General features: G+C 38.5%; 1 long non-coding RNA gene across 2 annotated transcripts in view; it reads left to right on the top strand.

Moving 5' to 3' along the window:
• Positions 1-22,267, top strand: part of LOC119866310 — a 42,497-nt gene that overhangs the window by 17,816 nt on the left and 2,414 nt on the right. The window contains exons 2-3 of one of the 2 annotated variants that reach the window (XR_005379651.1): positions 8,294-8,433; positions 9,170-9,277. This is a non-coding gene — a long non-coding RNA (uncharacterized LOC119866310). Of the gene's footprint in view, positions 1-8,293; positions 8,434-9,169; positions 9,278-22,267 lie in introns of those variants that run through there. The other variant, XR_005379650.1, reaches the window with a different exon arrangement.

Genomic DNA, 22,267 nt, shown 5'->3' with positions numbered 1-22,267 from the left:
CTCTCATTTCTAATTTCTTAGCTGGCATCTCACTATTAATAACACATACATACAAAGCTCTCTGGAATTGCTTTCATGTGATGCCCAACTATCTGGTTCTGAGATCAGATGTCACCATCCCTCTGAAGCCCTCACTGGCCTGTTCAGTTGGTCAGTCTGATCCCCTTGCTCATGATGTGGTGTCACTTTACCTTGTAATTTATTTTCTAGCCCTACGACTGCTATCCTTCATCATAATTATTTGTTTACATGTTTCTTTTATCAGATTGCTATTTTTTGCAGATAAGTCATCAAATTTACATCTTAATATTCCTAGTGACTTCAGTGCATTTAACAAAATATTTAATAATTTTGTTGGTGGTGGTTTTGACTTCTTTAAATTAAAGTGAATTAAAATCTACACATTTTATTTAATTTTGGTATAGTTCTCAGTTATTCACACATAACATCCACATATATTGAATCTTTTATGTAGCATATACCCCACTTAACATATATATGCCCCATAGTCATCAGCCTCTTAGGAACACATTGTTACTGGCCCAGCCTACACAGTTGTGTCAAAATGTGTACAGAGATATGAGCACGAATATAATGTTCAATAAGATGTCCACAGTAAGTGAACATTCAGAACACTAGTGTTAGTATTTGAACCAGATCACAGACTCCCAGCTCACTGATCCACTGATGGCTACCACCTCCTGACTGAGATATGTTAGCCATTAGAGAGTTAAGAGTCCCAGGTACCAAGAAGGCAACATCAAAGGTTAAAACAATAATAATACAATATAAAAAGAATATAATAATAATAATACCATTTATCAACTGCTTACTACTTAACTGAATGCTCTACATATACTAATCTCTCATTAATCCCTGCAATAGGGACGCCTCGGTGGCTCAGTGGTTGAGCATCTGCCTTTGGCTCAGGGCATGATCTTTGGAGTCCTGAGATTGAGTCCCACGTCGGGCTCCCTGCATTGAGCTTGCTTCTCCCTCTGCCTGTGTCTCTGCTTCTCTCTCTGTGTGTCTCTCATGAATAAGTAAATATAATTTTTTTAAATCCCTGCAATATCCTTGTGGGATAGTTATCAATATGAGGGAGGAAAAACTCCTTCTGCCTTTCAAAGGTCCTCGAAGCTGGAAGAAGAATCAAATTGGCATGAGACAGAGTAACAGGAGTAAATCAAATTGAATAGCATGGGGAATCCACACAGACTTGGAAATTCCAAAGAGAGTAGGCAACATGATGCTTATATGAGCTAAGGATAGGGTAGGGGTCTGAGGATACAAAGTGGAGAAAGACCATTAGCAGGAAGATGAGAGGAGATGTTTGGAAAACAAAGGTGACCCTATTAGATAGATAAGTTTCTCAGGTAAAGAGAAATCTCTGTTAATAGCTCTCTTCCTGACACAATCAGGCAATTGAGAGGGAAGCAAAGAGCTTTTCTGCAATTGGCTTGAGATTCTCTCTCTCTCTCTGAGAGAATCCCTCTCCCTCTGCCCCTAACCCTGCTTACGCTATCTCTCTCTAAGATAAAGAAATAAAATCTTTAAAAAATAATAATAAATATTCATGCCAAAGTGACCCATCTTGGGATGGCCTGCCCTTGGCCCCTACATTAGCTTCCTCTTTTTACAGATGAGAAAATCAAAGCTTAAAGAGTGTTATGGACTGGATGTTTTCATTCCTCAAATTTCATATGTTGAAGCCCTAACCTCCAATGTGAAGGTATTTGGAGGTAGGGCCTTTGGAAGGTACTTAAATTTGGGTGAACTTATGAGAGTAGGACCTACATGATGGGATTACTAGCTTTGCAAGAAAATTCCTTAAAATGCATTTCATCCTGATCTTTATCCTCCTGGCCTCTGACTCTCCTTACCCTTATCACATATATTAAATTTGACAAGGAGCACCATTCTTTATGCAACATTTAGTAAGTATTCATTGTGATCTTCCATTCTAGACATTGGTTAGATTTGGGAGGCATTCTCCATATCTCCTTACTCTCAGCCCCCAATAATTATTCTTTCTCCAGCAGTACTATTTTACACTTTCCTAAACAGACAACTTCCCTGAATTGATTCAGCTTTAGAACTTTCTCCCACCTAGCCAGAGTGCCCTCATGCACAGGGCCTCTATCAGACTTTCTATTAGGATGCTTTCAGATACAAGTAACAACAACAACAACAAAACTGATTAATGGAAGCTTAAACCAAAAAGATACGACTCATAGTCAACAAGAAATCTAGCAATAAATGGATCCAAGCAGCTTAGTGACCCAAAGTTGTCAGCATTCTGGGTTAGAATCTCTGAGATTAGAATCTCTGTTTTTTTTTTTTTTTTTTTTTTTTTAGAATCTCTGTTTTGTATCCTCTCCCCCTACTTGTTCTCCCTCTCTCTATGTCAAATAAATAAATAAATAAATAAATAAATAAATAATAAATAAATAAATAAAATCTTTATTAAAATTTTAAATAAAATAAATAAATAAAACTGGAAGGAAAAAGGGAGTTAAAAGGTCTCTATAGGCTTTTTGTATCCATCACTTCATCATACTGGGTACTCAGCAATATTTTGAGTGGATAAAGGGCTTAGGAATGACGTGAAAAGTATAGCAAAAAAGAATATTTTTCTGCCTATATATCTGGGGTGTGTGTGTGTGTGTGTGTGTGTGTGTTGTAAGACGTATTAGGGTTGGATAAAGGAAACATGAGTCAGAGTGATTTCTGAAAGACTGAATTTTTAGAAATTGAACAAGAACATGTAACATATGCAAAAGTATATAATGATACTTATGACTTTAAAAAGTCACGTATGAGTATATAATAGTATATGATGTGATGATTATTTTTAAGAAAATCTTCCTAAAGAAAATGAATTTTCAAAGGAAGTTTGAAAGAAGGAGAAAGCAAATAAGGAAATAAGTGAGAAGAGCATCCAGAGAAGAAACTAAACAGGAATCAGAAATGCCAGTAAAGACTGTTTTTATGCCTTTTATTTTTTTCCCCCTAGTGTCATTATTTTCCTCTCCTAGCAACCTTTTGTCATTCTCTGCCGAGTTTATTTTATAAATAGTCCCTCACACTGCTCCACTCCTAACCTCCTAGTAATTGCTCAACTCTGGGCAATTTAGCTTTTATCATCTCATCACTGGTATGCAAGAATAGAAAGGAAACAGTCTTGTTACCTAGTCTAAACCCATCTCTCCTCCTCCTGCTCATCTATCCCAAGACATGGGACCTTACGCCAGTGATAAGATGCACAGAAGAGCCTTCTTCTGGATGAAAGTAGGTATTGGAAGAAATTCTGAGCTTTCCTCTAAAAAATGTAGAAGATCCTTAGTATATCCCATGCTGTCAGTAATGTTCTTCATCCCCAATGCCAGTTTTATTTATCTAAATTAGCCCATTAGCCTTTCACATTTCCTAAATTGAAGTAATAGGGAAAGAATTCAGAGGATTCTTAATGGAAAACAATCATAAAGATAGAACAATACAAGACATACAATCCAAGACCAAAAGAAATGTAGAGTATTATTAGATAGCACTACAAGAGATTGAGCAAATCCCTCAAATTCTTGGGGCTCAGTTTTTACACAATTAAAACTAGAAGGGAAGGGGCACCTGGGTGGCTCAGTTGGTTAAGCATCTGTCTTTGGCTCAGATTATGATCCCAGAGTCCTGGAAAGGAGCCCTGCATCAGGTTCCTTGCTCAGCTGGGAGCCTGCTTCTCCCTCTCCCTCTGCTTGTTGTCTCTCTCTCCCTCCCTCTCTCTCTCTCTCTCTCTGTCAAATAAATAAATAAAATCTTTATTAAAAATGTAAATAAAATAAATAAATAAAACTGGAAGAAAAAGGGAGTTAAAAGGTCTCTATAGGCTTTTTCAGCCAAAGGTTTAAAATTTTATCAAAGTTCTGTCTCAGTAAGTCACCAATAACCCTTTTAACTGTTATATCTAGTATTCTTTTATTTTTTTCTGGTTTTGTTTTGCCTCTGCAGCACTTCGCACTCTTGACCACATTTTCTTCTTTCCTTTGATATAAATGAAAAGTTGTGATTTTCTTAAGAACAAGCAACACTTAAGGGCACTACATATGGTTGTGTAGGATGGGTATTGCCCAACCCACTACATCCAAAGGGCGTTATTCCAATCAAAGACATCACACCAATGCATTTATTATAAAATATTTCCACTGATGACAGTAAATGATCTCATCCAAAAAAAATACTACCGTATTACGACAATTTTTTTAAAAAGATAACCATTTCTAGTTCATGCAATGAGTCTCATAGGCTGGCAGGACAGTGGCAGCAATGCCTGTGTTGACAGAACAGAATGAGTTCAGTCTTCACCCAGCAATTAGGACTTAAAACTTTACTGTCATCTTTGACTATTTCCTTTCCTCAACAAATAGCCAGCATATATTCAACTAACCTTTTTTTGAGCATTTACTTTTTTAAAAATTAACAAAAAAAGGCACAGTGGTTCACACAAGCCAACACTACCCTCCTCTCCATTTCTCCAGCCACAGTATTTGTCCATCCTCTGCCTTCGGTCTCATCCTCTACCAATATGTCTTCCATAACACTACCTGTTATATCTCCCCAAGACGCAGACCAGATCATCTCTTTTATTTTCTTGACAACATCCACTTATTGCTGAAAAAAAATGTAAGAGTCATCCATGTTCTGGCCTCAGTCTACTCTTCCAGCTTTATTTCATGCTTATTAAGTCCTTAATATACCCTCATTGAGAGGGAAAAAAATATGGAATGACTTGGGAAAAGAACAATTATCATTGACTACAATGTAAATATTTATGCTGTGGCTGTGACCTAAACAGGCCCAGTTTTCCTCAATTCATTTTAATATCCGATTGGGTGAAATAAGTAAAAACTCAAACCTCTCATTTGAAGCCATTAGATAATTTCACAGAGATTTGTTGATAAAGTTCCCAGTATTTCAATCCATGGACACTCTCTGTTTAAGGCAAAAGAAGCTATTCTTCCTCATTTGGGAATTGTTTATTACTGAGAAGCTAAAGAAAACTACTCAGTAATCCCTCCCTATTATTCATCTACAAATGGGAAATGTAGAGGATGCCTCCTCACTTAGTCATTCACAGATTTTAGAACATTTAGCTCAAAAATAGATGATAACTCATGCAGGTTCTTTCCCTGTTTATTATTTCTGATCATTAAATTGTCTACAGCAACAAGTCTAAGACCCACCATATCAGCTGAGAGCTGTTTTTAGTTTTCATATAAATTTTCCTTCTGCCAATTGTCTAAATATATCGGCTTTCTACTTATGACTTAAAATGAGTAAGCTTCAAGGAGCTAAACTCAGGGCCAGTTCTTGCCCCTACATAGAAGGTAGCTAAATCTAGAATTTGAAAATGCAACAGATTTCCTTTTACTTTCAGAATTTTAAAAAAAATTTTTTTAAAGCATAGGATAGACATAATGAATAGAAAACTTTAAATTGACATCTGAGAGACACAGGAAAAAAAGTAAATGGCACTTTCCTCTGATTGATGACTATGTTCAGCAGTTCTCACCTTAGCATGGGTGGCCTGAGAATAGTGGCTAATTTAGTTGCACACAGATGCAACATCAGCCACATCAGTTGGTTTCACATTCAAAATGATGGTTCCTGGGATCAGAGGTAATCCTATTTTGTCTATTTTTTTTCTTTACAATTGTGTGTTCTTCTTCTCCAGTCTTTTGAAGCACCACAGTCCAAATAACTTAATATACTTCTCTTGCCCACATGCCAGTTAATTTCCCAACTTCCTCTTCTTTTGTTTGTAATTTGGGTGTGTCTTATTCTGCTTAGCAAAGGCATTGCTTTAAACTGTGTATATCAAATTTTGATAAACCCAGTCATGGTATAAATATACCGGTGAGGTCACTGTTTAAAGAAAATCTTTGATGAATGCTACTATATGGTAAAAATCCTGAGAGCCATCTCTTAATAGCCATAAAATCTGATTTCTATTTATTGAGTTGCCTAAAGTGGGATAGGTCAATAAATATTTTTGCTCTTTGATATAAAAAATCTTTCCAAATCTACTTTTGCTTTGTAGTTTGTTTTTAATCAAGACATTTTGAATGTTGTTATCCTCTGGATACCTAAGTGTCAGCTCACCACTGATATTATGAAAGGAAATTTGACCTTCATCTTAGTCTTATAAGTTTGCTTGGCATGCACCCAGGGTATTCTCACTCGAGTCAAGTTTATAGGTCCTTGTTTTATGATTAATATAGTTTTAAATATTCTGATAGTTTCGTCAGCATTATCATAGTTTCTGCATGTACAGTTTAGTTTGGGCTTTTTTTCACTTCACTGAAACCACCTGGTTCTAGAAACAACTAAACAAAGGTGTATGTATTGGATAGCACTCAAAGGATCACATGTCAGGGTCAGATTTTGTTTGTTGTTTTTTCATTCTTTCAGCATTTCTGGTGAGTGAGGTGTGCAGAAACTAAAGAATGCATTCTCTAACTGGTAAGGTGGGGGAGGGAGTAAGAAAACAACACCCTGTTTAAGTTAATTCTCTTAAATATCAAAGTCAGTCCCAAATAAAAAGGAAGATACCTTATAACAACCACTTGATGTCACTGCTGTAGCTTATCTCCAGCTTCAGAGGAGCCTAGAAGTTGGCTCCGTTGTAAGTCACCAGAAAAGATGGACTTTCAATCTTTTTTCATGGACATTTTTAAAAAACTAATGATTGTTTCAGTTTTAAATTGGGTTATCCTACCGTGCTTCTTTGTCTTGTTCTGCAGAGGAGAGGGGATTCTGTGAATGACTGAACAGATACATACTGCTGGATAAAGACAAATATTTCATTCTCATGTCTAGTATCCTCAAATTAGCCATGTATCAAAATTCATCTGGGGAGCTTTTTAAAAACACAGGTCACTGGACTTTACCTAGAACTATAGAATCAGAATCTCTGGAGTGAAGCATAGGCATTTACATTTTTGTAAGTCTCTCAATGTGATCTGAATCAGTAAGGTTTGGAAATCTCTGTTCCACTCTGTATTACATTTCCAATTCTAATATTGGGGAATGTGAGTTGACCTGGTTTTCAATACAACTAAATAATTTTACATTTTCACATCCACATATGTCACTTAGAACAAACTTTTGGGATGCACCCTATCCCTCTTTCAAACCTTTCTTTCATCTCTTTCCCTTGATATTTCCTCTTTATTTTTCTCTTCCTTAATATTAAACAGTACACATTCTCATAATTGCAATAATTATGTATTTTGCTGTACTTACATGTCTATTTTTCTTTTTTTTAAGATTTTATTTATTTATTCATGAGAGACACATAGAGAGAGAGGTAGAGACACAGGCTGAGGGAGAAGCAGGCTCCATGCAGGGAGCCTGATGTGGGACTCGATCCTGATTCTCCAGGATCACACCCTGGACTGCAGGCGGCGCTAAATCGCTGCACCACCAGGGCTGCCCACATGTCTATTTTTCAACTGAGGAAAGGAAAGCTGAGCTAAGTCTATCTCCCTTTTATGACAGCACTATACTAGTTCCAGCATATTCCTAATAATAAAAACAAACTCCCATACTAAATTTCCACATCGTTATATGTCAAATGTATTTTTTTTTTAGAAAAATAACTCCCTTTCCTGACCAATTATACGCCTAATCTCATAGAAGACATTTCACACATGTTTGTACATTCTCTCATAAAATCCTGGGGGATCCCTGGGTGGTGCAGCGGTTTGGCGCCTGCCTTTGGCCCAGGGCGCGATCCTGGAGACCCGGGATCGAATCCCACGTCGGGCTCCCGGTGCATGGAGCCTGCTTCTCCTTCTGCCTATGTCTCTGCCTCTCTCTCTCTCTCTCTCTGTGTGTGACTATCATAAATACATAAAAAAAAAAAAAAAAAAAAAAAAAAAATCCTGTGTGACTAGTACCATTTTTTTTAAAGATTTTATTTATTTATTTGAGAGACAGAGAGAGTCAGCAAGAGAGAGAGAGTACAAGTAAGGCAAGGGGCAGAAGGAGAAGCATACTTCCCACTGATTAGGGAGCCCAACGCAGGGCTAAATCCTGGAACTCCAGTCCAAGATCATGACCTGAGCCAAAGGCAGACACTGAACTGACTGAGCCACCCAGCTTCCCTTGACTAGTACCATCAATGGAGCTTTACAAATGAAGAAATTGAAGCCAGAATTTTGCCTCCTCTACCCACATAACCCAAACTTAAAGTCAGAAATTCTAATGCAGATACCTTCTTTGGTTTTTGCTCTTTTAGATGCTGTTTTGTTTTATCAGAAATACGATCACCATACTACTTATCAATTCATTAAGTACTCAGTGTGCCAACTTGAAGGAAGATCAGACTACAAGTTACATTTAAGAGCCTGCATAGTGACATAATATGCAATCTCCTTGGTGAGTCATATGGTTTCTGGTTACTAGGGTAGAGACGTCAATCAATAACAAACCCCAGAACTCTGAGCCACTGCTGTGTGACAATCCAACACGTTTGGGACATTTCCAAAATTTTGCAGCTTGAGGGACAGAAAAACCCATACTTGGGACAAAAACACAACCAGTGGCCCTGCCATTAGCTAATAAATTGAAGATTGTGATGCCTTCTTGTATTCTTTCAACAACAGCTCAGTGCCTTTCAGCTCTACTGTAGAACATGTCAACAATCTCAAGTTTTTTGTTTGCTTTTAGACTTCAAAAGAGATTTGTGACTGAAAACAGATCATTTATGTAAGAAATACTGATTCAATTTTAACATGCTGCCTAATTCTGCCTTTTTCCTGACATAACAACTGGGAAGAGTATCAAAGCAAAAATTGCATTGCTAAGTCTGAGAATAGCCAAAACAATGATTATACTAGCACCAGATACTTGAAACACTTCCAACAGAAAGAAAACAGATATCATTCATTGTGCTAACTTGACTAAAATTAAAAAAGATATTCTGAATCTATGCTAGAGTATCAGGTCCTGTATCTGGTGATGACCCAGCTGTGATTTTTTTTTTAATTAAAGTGAGATTCACCTAACATAAAATTAACTGATTTCAAGTGAATAATTCAGTGGCATAAATTACATCCACAATAGTGTACAACCACCACTTCTAACTAAATTTCAACTTTTTTTTTTCTTTTAGCTTCAACATTTTTTGTCACTCCAAAGGGAAACCTTGTACTCATTAAGCAGTTACTCCCTTTACCTATCCCTCAGCTCCTGGCAACCACCAATCTGCTTTCTATCTCTATGGATTTATGTATTCCAAATATTTTATATAAATGGAATCATACAGTATGTGATATTTTGTGTGTGGCTTTTAGTTAGCATAATGGTTTCAAGGTCCATCTGTGTTGTAGCATGTATTAGTATTTCATTCCTCTTTAAGGCTGAATACCATTTTATTATATGTGTACATCATGATTTGTTCATCATTCACCTCTTGATGGGCATTTGGGGTATTTCCGTCTTTGGCTAATTTGAATAGTGCTGCTATGAACATGTGAGTAGCAGGATTCTCTTATTTTTTTCTCCCCCCCCCCCTTTTTTTTGAAGGGTAGTTGACATACAAAGTGACATTAGTTTCAGGTATACAACATAGTGATTCAATTTCTCTATACATTATGTTATGCTCCTAACAAGTATAGCTACCATCTGTCACTCTACAATGCTACTACAATGACATTGACTATATTCCCCATGCTGTATGTTTAATCTCCATGACTTATCCATTCCATTGAGTAGCAGCTGTAATTCTTTTTGGTATACCTAAAAGTGGAATTGCTGGATCACATGGTAATTGTGTTTAACTTTTTGAGGAACAGCCACGATACCTTTTGTAGCGTATCTCTTCCCCTGCCATCAGCTCTCATTTGATAGAAAACAATAGTGCTCGCTTCAGCAGCATATATAGTAAAAAAAAAAAAAAAAAAAAAAAAAAAAACGAGAGAGAGAGAGAGAGAGAGATAGAAAACAACAGAAGTATATGGAACAACGTCAATTAAACCAGCAGTTCTCAAACTTTTTGGTCTCCATAACTCTTTACACTCTTTTTCTTTTCTTTTCTTTTCTTTTCCTTTTTTTTTTTTTTTTTGCACTTTTTCTTTAAAAACCCAAAGTGCTTTTGATTATGCTGGCCATGTCTATCAATATTTATTGTATTAGAAATTAAAACTGAGAATTTTTCAAAATAACGGAACCATTATAAGCATAAATGGCATATTTCTGGGAAAGATAACTGTATTTTCCAATACGAAAAAATTTAGTGACCAGAGTGAAATTTTCATACATTTGAAGCCAATGTAAGACAACTAGATTCTCGTGGTACCCACCTGGCTCAGTCAGTAGAGTAAGCGACTCTTGACCAGTCATGAGTTCAAGCCCTACAATGGGTGTAGAGATTACTTTTTTTTTTTTAAGAACAACAATAAGGGACACCTGGGTGGCTCAGCAGTTGAGTGTCTGCCTTTGGCTCAGTCAAGGCATGATCCTGGAGTCCCGGGATCGAGTCTCCCGCATCAGGTTCCCTTCATGGAGCCTGCTTCTCCCTCTGCCTGTATCTCTGCCTCTCTCTGTGTGTGTCTCTCATGAATAAATAAATAAAAGCTTTTATAAAAACAACAATAATAATGAGACAGCTGGAATCTCCTGCCTGCTTCTATAGTTAATCTGTTGGATAAGTTCTTTTATTGAAGTGTAGGGAAAAAATCCAGCCTCGGACAGATACATAGTTGGAAAAGGGTGGAATGGTTTAGTAGCCTTTTGGGATATTTATGAACATTTTCTTTGATATTAAATGAAAAGTTAAATGGTAGAATCTTAAAATTAGTTGTGATGTGGAATCTGAAATTACATTAATGAATTTTTCTTACTATCTACATTAAAATCCATTTGTCTATTTAGCACTCTGACTAGCTCTTTCACCCATGCAGGACTGTAACAGAAATGTTGGTTCACTGAGTTATGTATTTCTTCTAAATGTTGATACAATATTTATTGTATCTTATTATACAATAACAAAAAATTCATATTTATTAATAAGACCATCAATCTCAGAAAAATATGGGAGGCTTTTAAGGTCACAATGGGGACACATTTTTCCAAAGTTCTTATTTTTACTTAAAAGTTTGAATCTTGTCATTTGTAATAAATACTTGTGGTTGATGTCTTTGAATTGACAGGCTTCATTTATTTTTAAGAAAATACCTGCCAAATACCCAAATCTGAATAATTATATTTTGTCAGTCCTTCTTACAAGTGAAAAATGCTATCACATTTTCCCTAACAGCTCAAACAGATGCACACATGCTTTTTCTCAGGACAATCCTCAGACTTTTGTACACAGCAGCAGTTCTATGTGTACCTCCAATTCGTCATACAGAACTTTTTTTAAGTCAACTCTATATCCAACATGGGGCTTGAACTCCTACCCTGAGATCAAGAGTCACATGTTGGGGGGCCTAGGTGGCTTAGTGGTTGAGCATCTGCCTTTGGCTCAGGTGGTGATCCAGGGGTCCTGGAATCGAGTCCCGCATCAGGCTCCCCACAGGGAGCCTGCTTCTCCCTCTGCCTGTGTCTCTGCCTCTCTCTGTGTGTCTCTCATGAATAAATAAGTAAAATCTTTAAAAAAAAAAAAAAAAGAAAAGAGTCACATGTTCTACCAACTGATCCAGCTGGGAGCTTGTCATACAGAATTTCTAAAAGGCATGTACTCAAGGGTCAAGATTTAACAGAATTAATAATTGTTACTCTTCCATGAATGATATTCCTAAGTGAAACTGGTATTCTCTTCTCTCATGCAAGTGTGTGGCAGTCGAGAGGGCAGGCCATGGGGCCACGCTCCTAGGGCAGGGCAGGACCACTGCCTTGTGCTATTTCACCTGGCATTCCTCTCCACAGTCAGAGCAAATGTCAACAGAGCAGAAAAGGCAGAGGAAGTTTCACTATCACTATGAAAATAGTTTTACTTTGCAGATCTCTAAAAGGGACTCAGGGATCCCTAAGGGTCTGTAGACCATGCCTTAAAAACCACTACTCTGAATGTTTAAGCTGACCAGAGAAAAGTTATACAGGAATAGCTGTTTAAAGGAGGACTGGAAATTTGGAATTCTCAAGCAAGACAGTTGCAAAAACATCCCAAGAGTTGTTTGTGTAGAGAACCAAAGGAGACAGTGAAAATAAAAGAAGCAGTCTTAATCTCCTAAACAACCAAACTTTTTAGGGGCCTTTTGAAAGCTGCTAAACATCACTCCTACAGAACAAATTCTTCTGCTACCATCCCTTCCTCTGCATTTGGCTAAGAAAACATATGCTCTATAGCCCTGGAATCACCTTATGACCCCCATAACTCCTGCACTGCAGCTGAGGACTCTTAGTTTACCAACTCATCTCCACTTTTCTTTCCCTCCCAGGCCATTCCAGAGACTTACAAATAAAGAGATCAGAATCTCAGATTCATACCTCAGAGCACCTTCACTCCCAAAACTTTCTATGACTCTTCACTGACTTCTGCGGTTTTTCTCATAGGGTCCCCAGAGACACTTTTCTTTTTTAAAAAAAAATATTCATACATCATTAAAGTTTGAGACACAGTGTTGTATAAAGTACAAAATCTACTCCTAACATTAAGGCCTTTGTGGTTCGGACCTCAACTAAATTTCTCCCTTTATGGCTCACTAAATCCTTTTTATCCTTTTTTCAAACCTCGGTGTTCATCAGCATCTCCTTGAAAGCTTTTTCAACCCTACAGATTCTGATTTAATTGGTCTGCACTGGAACGGAGGCATCTGTATAATTTTTAAAGTTTCCTCTTTGATTCTAATGTTCAACTAGTTTGGGAACGCTGGCCAGAATCACTCTAGTCAGACTACTTTCCTTATCAGCCTTACAACTATCACACTTTACTAGCTCCACACTTCTGCTGCCCACCTTCTTAAAACCCTCTACCACGTTCCACCTAATTAAATCCTACCTACCCTCAAGATCCAGCTCAATGAATAACCTACCACAATCTCTATACTTATTGCGCCAACTGGAAAGCAATCTCTTATGCCTGGGACTTCAGGAATACTACTTATCTTTCCAATTTATTTGGCAGATCATCCTGTACCATCCCCTTTATTGTTGCTTTGAATAATTTTTGACATCCTATTGTTATTTAGCTTTTGACATATTTTTGTTTTTTCTCCTTATCTATGATAGAAAGGCCTCTAGGGCAAGAATGTGCCTTATTCTTTTTGCATACCAAGTTCCTAGCTACTGTCTTGCATGTTGCAGCTTTAAAACAAATCTGTTACTTTGACGGCACATATCTAAAAATTCTAAAAGATGCAAAATGATATTTAACACATAGGGCTTTATGGTTTAGAAAGAATTTTCCTGTTATTGTAATTGTCACATTAACCCTAATAATATGGTAGTATTTATTATCCCTGTCTTCAAGCCAGAAACTAAGGCTTAGAGAAGTCTAATAACCTGACCAAGGTTTAATAAGTATTAAATAGCAGATAAGGAAAAGAATTCAGGTTTATCTAATTCCAGAGGCTAACCTCTTAACCGTTATACTATAGTTCTTTATTCATTGTGCATTTACTATTAATTTTTCATTTCTTCATCTTTAAGAATGCAGAATGCAAACAAACCTAAAACAAGCAAGTTTATTCTGAACTCCAGGCTGAGCTTTTTTTTTTAATTTTTTTTTTTTTTTTTTCAGGCTGAGCTCTTTAAAAATGTCATCTCAGGGTGGCTTGGTTGATTAAGTGTCTGTCTTCAGATCTGGGAGTCCTGTGATGGAGCTCCAAATCCAATCGGGCTCCCTGCTCAGTGGGGAGCCTGCTTCTCCCTGTCCTCCCCGCTCACTCATACTCTCTGTCACTATCTCTCTCTTTCTCAAATAAATAAAATCTTTTAAGGAAAATAAAAAATTGTCATCTCATCTAATTCTCAGGAGGCAAATCCAAATGATTCTAAGGAGTCTGGGGGTGGGGCATAGGGGAACCCATAAGAGCAGATGAAGTCAGCCTTGTTAGGAAGGGGAAACAAATTGGACCTTCAAAGACAGGTAGAGGGATCCCTGGGTGGCGCAGCGGTTTGGCGCCTGCCTTTGGCCCAGGGCGCGATCCTGGATACCTGGGATCAAATCCCACATCGGGCTCCCGGTGCATGGAGCCTGCTTCTCCCTCTGCCTGTGTCTCTGCCTCTCTCTCTCTCTCTCTCTCTCTCTCTCCCTGTGTGACTATCATAAATAAATAAAATTAAAAAAAAAAAAACAAAGACAGGTAGACATAAACTGGCAGCCACCAAAAATAGGAGGAAATGAATACCAACAACTCAGGTGTGAGAAGAATTTTAGCCTGGCTGCTTTTAAAGAATGTTTGGTCTGGAGAGTTCCATACTATGAGACAAAGTCATCTTGGTAGGGCGAGGCTAATGAGAAAGATCTTGAATGCCAGGATAATTAATGTTGGCTTGACACTTTATGCAACTGATTGCTGAAGGGGTCACTTTCCCACTTAAGTACTTTCCTGGTAACATCTTTAAATCTGGTTTATTGAGTCAATAATTATGTTGTTAATCATGGCCTCAAAGCTTGATGTTTCTGCTGAAATATATGACATTGAAATATTAGCAAGGCCGTTCAAACTACCCAGCAAATAATTCTAAACCATTTTCATGGAAGCTGTTGCCACAGTCATAACTTCAGAAAGACTTCATTTCTACCTTTTCTGTATCATAGGATAATCACTAGGATTCCTTTTTTCTTTTTTTTTTTTTTAAGATTTTATTTATTTACTCATGAGAGAGAGAGCCAGAGACACAGGCAGAGGGAGAAGCAGGCTCCATGCAGGGAGCCCGACGTAAGACTCAATCTGGGGACTCCAGGATCATGCCTTGGGCCAAAGGCAGTGCTATGCTAAACCACTGAGCCACACGGGCTGCCCTCACTAGGAATCCTAATTGACTTCAGTTCTATGGCCAGAATATTTCTTCGAAAAGTTTTCTGCTATCTGAGCTATAGCACTTTAAGCTTAAAAAGAGCAGAACTATGGGGTTCAGTGACCGACTCTTGATTTCTGCCTGGGTCATGATCTCAGGGTCATGAGATTGATCCCCCTATTGGGTTGCATGCTGGTCATGGAGCCTGCTTGAGATCCTCTCTAACCCTGTCCCTCTGTGCCCCTGCCCACCTCCTCCCACCCAGCACTCCTATGCTCTCTCTGTCTCAAAAAACAAACAAAACAAAACAAAACAAAGAACTGGACAGGTTCTAAATTTGAATCAGTTTAATTCAATTAAGTAGATGATATTAAGGAATTTCGTTGCTGCAAGAAAGCTTGGGTTGTAAAAATGAAACAAGTGAACTCAAAGATGCAGAAGTATGTGTTCTGTCTAGACCTGTCCCTGAAACCATGGAAATCCAGTGCTTTCCAAAGGGCCTTTGCCCCTTATAAGATTTCCACATGATCCCTGAAAGGGGGTGGCTCTGGGAGATTTACAGTAAGCTCTGGGTTTCAGGTTCCAGGAGAAAAACAAATTGTGAAAACAAATGATTGCTTAACCTTACCTTCATTTAACAGATCATTACTCAAAGCATTAAGTTAAAAAAAAATAACAATGAAATAAGTAAATCAGAATCCCATCCTTCATTTAAACCTTTTTTTCACCAGGAAAAGACACACAAAAAAATTGTTCTCACATTTAAACTGTATTTTTTTTTTTAGATTATTTATTTATGTGAGACACAGAGAGAGGCAGAGACACAGGCAGAGGGAGAAGCAAACTCCCCGCAGGGAGCCCGATGCGGACTTGATCTCAGGACCCAAGGACCACGACCAAAGCCAAAGGCAGATGCCTACCCGCTAAGCCACCCAGGCACCCCCACATTTAAACTGTATTAAAGAAGAGAGAAGAACTAAAACTAAAGTGTATTCCTATTATACGTTCATTTAACAAATACTGTGAGCTTACTATAGATTCTCAGCACTACAGATGAATTGGTGAACAAAAAGTTCCTGCTTGGGCAGCCCCGGTGGCTCAGTGGTTTGGCACTGCTTTCGGCCTAGGGCGTGATCCTGGAGACCTGGGATGGGGTCCCATGTTGGGCTCCCTACGTGGAGCCTGCTCCTCCCTCGGCCTGTGTCTCTGCCTCTCTCTCTCTCTCTCTCTCTGTGTCTCTCATGAATGAATAAGTAAATAAAATTTATTAAAAAAAAAAGTTCCTGCTTGCAGGAATCTTACATTCTAGTAGGGAAATAACATCTATGAACATATATACTTCTATAAAGAAGACAACTATCAGGACAGGTAAATGCTTTGTAGAGAGTGGTAGGGTAGCTACTTCAGACTGCTTGACCAGGGAAAATCTTTTCTTTCTTTCTTCTTTCTTTTCTTCTTCCTTCTTTCTCCTTCTTCTTCCTTCTTCTTCTTTCTCCTTCTTCTTCTTCTTCTTCTTCTTCTTCTTCTTCTTCTTCTTCTTCTTCTTCTTCTTCTTCTTCTTCTTCCTCTTTTCCTCTTCTTCCTCTTCTTCCTCTTCTTCTTAGCTCTACACCCATTGTATGGCTCAAACTCATGACTCCAAGATCAAGTGTAGTATGCTCCACCAAATGAGCCTACCAGGGAAATTTTTTCTGAGGAGGAGATATTTAAACAGATCTGAATGGCAGAAAGAAATCAACCTCATGACAGTAAGGAGAAAGCATCTCCCAGGAAAAGGAAAGAACTAATACACAGGGGTATTTCATCAAGATATGAGAAAGGACATTTAGCCCCACCACCTAAACCTTACCTGGACAATTTTTAAATTGAGGCTATAGACCTAACAGAAGAGAAAAGAACATAGTTGGTATGGTCTGATTGTTTGTGTTCCCTAATATGTGAAACCTAAAGCCCAATGTGATGGTGTTAGGAGGTGGGGCCTTTGAGAGGTGGTTGGGTCATGAGGACCAAGCCCTCATGGATGGGAGTAGTGCTCTTATAAAAAAGAGATATCTGGGATCCCTGGGTGGCGTAGCGGTTTGGCGCCTGCCTTTGGCCCAGGGCGCAATCCTGGAGACCCGGGATCGAATCCCACGTCGGGCTCCCGGTGCATGGAGCCTGCCTCTCTCTCTGCCTGTGTCTCTGCCTCTCTCTCTCTCTCTCTGTGAGACTATCATAAATAAATAAAAATTAAAAGAAAAAAAAAAGAGATATCTTCCCCATCTGCCAAGTGAGGACACAGTGAAAAGATGCCTTCTGTGATTCAGGAAGTGGGTTCTCACCAGACATCGAATCTGCTAATGTCTTGATCTTGGACTCCTAGACCCCAGAACTGGGAGAAATAAATATTTATTGCCAGTAAGGCACATTTTTAAAAAGATTTTATTTCTTTATTTGACAGAGAGAGAGCACAAGCAGGGGGAGAGGAAGGCAGAGGGAGAGGGAGAAGAAGGCTCCCTACTGAGAAAGAAACGAGATGTGGGGGCAATCCCAGGACCCTGGGATCATGACTTGAGCCTAAGGCAGACATTTAACTGACTCAGTCACCCAGGCACCCTTTAAGGGGCCTTTTTATGCTATTTTGTATAGCGGATTGCACCAATATGACAATGGAATATGAATGTAAAATAATGGGGTTGGAATAGCAATTGTCTATTCTTCCTCATTCACACCCTCTCTTGGAAATTGCTGTTCTTTTGTATTATTGCAACTATATTTCAAGTGAAGAGCAAACGTTTCTTACTATTGTAAGGGTATTGTGTATTTTTCTCTTATTATAAGTAGGAATGACACAATAAAATTAAACTATGCTATTAATCACTTTTCAGATTCAATTATGTGTTTTTAAAGTTATTGAGTATACTCTGAATAAAATCCAAGATGATGATCAGTCAAGCTCCAGTGACAGCACTGAGATGGTACACAGACTGGAACTCCACCCACGTTTGAACCAGTAGAGGACCAGCAGGGAATGCTTCACAGCCAATGAAACATGTGTGGATTAATTGCACTTGATTTCTAAAGATATCCAAGTGTTCTCTGAATAGAGTTTCAACTCCACTGATATAACAGGCAGAGAGCTACAGGGATCCCCTCACTATAGATAAATGAAGATTGATTTCCTTTGGCTTTGTTCCGCCATCAAAAGATAACATTCCTGCTAAGTTCTGAGAGATATAACAATTCTTTTTTTCTTTTTTTTTTAAGATTCTATTTATTTATTCATGAAAGACACAGAGAGAGAGGAAGAGACATTGCAGAGGGAGAAGCAGGCTTCCCTCAGGGAGCCTGATACAGGACTCAATTCCAGAACCCCAGGATCATGCCCTGAGCTGAAGGCAGATGCTCAACCACTGAGCCACCCAGGCATCCCCGAAATACACCAATTCTTGATAATGATAAATAATAACAGCAGCTACCGTTTATTGAGCACTAAGGGTTTTAGATGGTCTGCAAAGATGTCTAGCACATCCTCTGCCATCCCTCCATGCACACACCTTATAATACAACTTTGTAGCCTCTCCCTTAATGGGTGGCATCTCTTCCCCCACTCCTTGAATCTGGGCTTGTTTTGAACTTGCTTTAACCAATTCAGTGTGGTCAAAACAACATTGAGCAAGTGCCAGAGCCTAGGCCTAAAAAAGCCTATTACTGCTGCTCTTGTTCTCTTAGAATGCTACTCAAGACTACCCTGTAAAGAAGCCTAACTAGCCTCCTAGATAATGGGAGGCCACGTGGAAAGAGGATCAACCATCCTAGCTGTGCCAGCAGACTCATGAGTGTAGCTGTCTTAGGCTCTCCAGCACCAGCCGTGCCACCAGCTGACTTCAGCCATGAGTGAACACAGGCCAAACCCATAGAACTGTTGAGTCAACCACTAGATCATGAGAAAGAAATCATTGTTGTTTTAAACTCCAAAATGTTGGATTTGTAATTGTTGATAACTGAACTAAATGTGGACTAGGAGATCTAAGTGTTTTATATTTACTATCTACATGAATCTTCTTAACAACCCTGAGAGGCCAATACTATTAATGATAGGACATTCCAAACAAAGAAATTGAAACTCAGTGAATTTAAGTAGATTGCCTAAGGTTACACAGTAAGGAAACAGATCAAATCCAGTACTGTCTGGCCTCAAGCACACATTATATCCCTCTACGAGGATGTTTTAAAATATCGTTCTATGATGATGTTTGTGAAAGAAAAAAAGTAGGGGAAATGGGGCTTTTAAAATCCAAGCCAGGGACGCCTGGGTGGCTCAGTGTTTGAGCATCTGCCTTTGGCTCAGGGTGTGGTCCTGGGGTCCCAGGATCAAGTCCCACATCGGGCTCCCCACAGAAAGCCTGCTTCTCCCTCTGCCTGTGTCTCTGCCTGTCTCTCTGTGTCTCTCATGAATAAATAAATAAAATCTTAAAAAAAATAAAATCCAAGCCAGATTATTAGTATTATTTTTTTATACAGAATGTAGTATCTCCATTTATAGAATTTCAAGGAAATAATAGTATGTATGGGAAAGGGCACAAATTAAACATGAAGGTAATTTATTCATTAATGAAATACACATATAATCAATATTTTACATTCAAATAATTTCCAATCAATTCAAAAAGTGTATAATGAAGTAACTTTTAAAATTTAAACAATGTGTGACACTGCAGTGTTAGATCCTCTTTAAAGTTATAGGAAATCATTTTTTCTGAATTTCTCTGATACCTTCATAAGGTTAAAAATCATTAAACATTGTTCCCTCCTAGTCATTCAAATCACACTGAGATTCTGTTTCAGGTCAAGCCACCTCCTTCAGGTTCCCTTTGCTCAGCTGCACCTGGGCCCACTCAAGGCAAACTAATTAATCAAAATGCCCTTAGGTGAGAGGTTATACTCAATAGGCTATATATTGAACACTTGCTAGCTATCTCATTGCTAGATTGTATGGCAGAGACAAAGTGAGGAACATAGTTTCTTATAAAACCAGGAATGTATGGTGGAAATCCACCAAGTTGTTCCCTCCCTTTAGACTCTCTGGCCATCAGATGAAAGATCTGACAGCCATTAATGTAGCAGCTGGAGTCATCTACTCAAAAGGAACTGAGCACATACAAGCCCATGAGTCATGATTAAAGGAACTGTCTTCTTCCTTTTTTTTTTTTTGGTAAGATTTTATTTCTTTGAGAGAGAGAGCCAGCATGAGCAGGAGGGAGGAGCAGGCTCCCTGCTGAGCAGAGAGCCCAATGTGGGACTCGATCCCAGGTTCCTGGGATCACGACCTGAGCCAAAGGCAGACGCTCAACCAACTGAGCCTCTTTTAAGTAAACTCTACATCCAGTGTGAGGCTTGAGGTTCTAACCCTAAGATGGAGTCTCATGCTGTACCAACTGAACCACCCAGTCATCTTGAAAGCCTCAATAACTATGAACAAATTTCTCATTGCCAGCCCTCAAAAGTGCCCAACTGGTTTCCACTTCCCACATCACATTTGGGGTCTTTAAAAAGAATAATTTTCAGAATATATTCAAAATGGCAGACAAGATGAACATCTGCATTAAAGATGAACACCTGAATCCTCACAGCCACCATGAGAGAGTGGTGCTCAGCATGCACATGTTCACAGCTTCCTTACCCATTCCTGATTCAGTTTCACTGTATGTGGCTAATGATGGAACTGTTACCCTTTGCCTTGGCAACATACCCATTTACTAACAGGAGAAATGAAACCCAAGGTTTATTTTAAATTTTCTATCTGCCAGGTCTTTTATACTAATTAAGGAAATATTTTTTTAGAACAATAGATATCAGGGCACCTGGGTTGCTCAGTCAGTTGAGCATCTGACTTTGGCTCAAATCATAATCTTGGGGTCCTGGGTTGGAGCCCCTTGTTGGGCTCTACATTCAGCAGGAAGTTTGCTTCACCCCTCTCTCTGCCCCTCCCTCTGCTCATGGTCATGCTCATGCTCTGCTCTTGCTCTCTAATAAGTAAATAAAATATTTAAAAATAAATAAAAGCAATAGATATTAATAGCCTACAGATTATAACAGGAAAATGTTTCATGAGAGAAGATACTCATGAAAATGTATTAGTTTATTTTTTATTTATTTTTAAGATTTTATGTATTTATTTGACAGAGAGAGAGAGACTAAGCAGAGGAAGCAGCAGGCAGAGAGAGAAGCAGGCTCTCCGCTGAGCAGGGAGCCAAATATGGTCTCAATCTCAGAACCCTGGGATCATGACCTTAGCAGAAGGCAGATGCTTAATCAACTGAGGCATCCAGGCACCCCAAAAGTTTATTTTTTAAAATATGAATCAAAGATTCTGATGCCATTAATGTTCTTCATTAAAATATTATTTCCACTCTAAAATTTATACTATAGTCTTCTAGTAACTTCCTGAATTTTGTGCATATTGGAATTTCCCATATTGGAATTTATAACAGGTTAAAGAAAATAAGGATTACTCTGTGGAAAACCTAATTGTAGACATGAAAACAATAAAATATTAGTGCTTTAAGGCTATAATGTACAAATCAAATAAAAATGCAAATTTAAATCTCAAGATTTTTTTGAAATTATTTATTCATGAGAGACAGAGAGAGAGAGACAGAGAGAGAGAGGCAGAGACACAGGCAGAGGGAGAAGCAGGCTCCATGCAGGGAGGCTGATGTGGGACTCGATTCCGGGACTCCAGGATCACGTCCTGGGCTGAAGGCAACGCTAAACAGCTGAGCCACCCAGGGATCCCTCAAGAATTTTTTGAATCCTTATTGCAGATTTCCAGCAGAAGTAACCTCATAATTCAGTTATCTGTTATTTACAATCCACTTCTGCATTTCTGTGATTTCACCTTTTCCCCCCTTTAATTAGTTTCTGTTGATAAATAAAAAACAAAAAAAATAAGCATTTTCAAAACTGAACCAAAATACTAAAAAGTAGCAGATTACAGAACATCCAAATACCACATAAGTATTCACAGTATTTTATTTCTATGCCACAATTTGATGGCCAGAAACTGCCCTTAGCAGTTAATCTGAGGGCTTGTTCACAATTTAGGAGGTCAGCTAGGCAGCTTCCCCAGGAAATGCTAAGAACAAGACCGGACTGGCACCCTGTTGGGAGTGCACCTCTAAACACATCTATTCTGTGTTTTGGGGCACAATCCCAGAGTCTGCATACTTCCTCACCCTGTAATTAACTATTACTATTGCAATAGTATTGTCATGTCCAAAGAGATCCTTTTAATGAATTTATGTTTATCTTATTTTCAAAGAGG

Source organism: Canis lupus, chromosome 27, assembly GCF_011100685.1.
Source record: "Canis lupus familiaris isolate Mischka breed German Shepherd chromosome 27, alternate assembly UU_Cfam_GSD_1.0, whole genome shotgun sequence".
Lineage (NCBI taxonomy): Eukaryota > Metazoa > Chordata > Mammalia > Carnivora > Canidae > Canis > Canis lupus.
This window is presented reverse-complemented; position numbering and strand designations above follow the sequence as displayed.